Genomic DNA, 924 nt, shown 5'->3' on the forward strand with positions numbered 1-924 from the left:
ATTCTCTCTAAACCACAATTTAGTTTTTGCTTTATTTTTTTTTCGTTGATGTAAATTAGGTTTTGTACAATAAGAGTGACATTTGGTGTGAAAATGTAGGAGTGGAAGACCGATGTGGAATGGAAACTCGGCAGTAAGAAATCTCTTGATTGCTGCTGAGCACAGTAGTGCTTTTTCTGTGCGGAAGCCAACACGGTTACCAATATAGCACAAATGTGAGTAGTCTGTAAAGAATTAGAAATATTTGCTTTCTAACAAAGGGAGGAAATTTAGCTTTTTTTCACATTCCAAAAGAAATGTTTGAGACAAAACTCACTGGTGCAATATTCAACTAACTCCTGAAGACCTACTGGTGGTGTGCATTTAGAAAGGAATTTAACATGTATTAAGAATACGAAGTCAACTGTCAACAGCAGACAACTGGTTTTGTCCCGTGTCTGTACTTCTGCATATCCAATGACCTGTACGGCTGCTATTCATAGAAACATTGTAACATGTGGTTAAACCGCTCTCTTTTTTTCAGTGGGCTTATGTTCTCCGAATATATCAGCGATTATGTGTCCTCACTTCTAACTGGACGGGCATAAATCTGTTGAAGTCGCACCTGGTAGTAATGAGGAGTGGATTCCTTGGACTGTGATTCTTTTCTGTCTTCTTCGTGTACAGTTGGCAAACTCCAAGTGTGCACGAATATAAATGTTTAAAATGAGCGAGCTAAGTTGCAAATAGGTAGAAATGCTGTACTTAAATGTTTCTAAAGCGCAGTTTTGGCCTGTTGTACACTTTTATTTTATTTTTTTAAATTTCTTTTCTTTTTCTGTTTTTTTTTTTTTTGTTTTTTTTTTGAACCTCCACATCTCCCTCCCCGGCCTGCGGTCTCTTTAAATCCAAATCCAGTTGGAGGGGAGCTGCGCGTCCTCAGAA

The sequence above is a fragment of the Pelmatolapia mariae genome, linkage group LG9, assembly GCF_036321145.2.
Source record: "Pelmatolapia mariae isolate MD_Pm_ZW linkage group LG9, Pm_UMD_F_2, whole genome shotgun sequence".
NCBI lineage: Eukaryota > Metazoa > Chordata > Actinopteri > Cichliformes > Cichlidae > Pelmatolapia > Pelmatolapia mariae.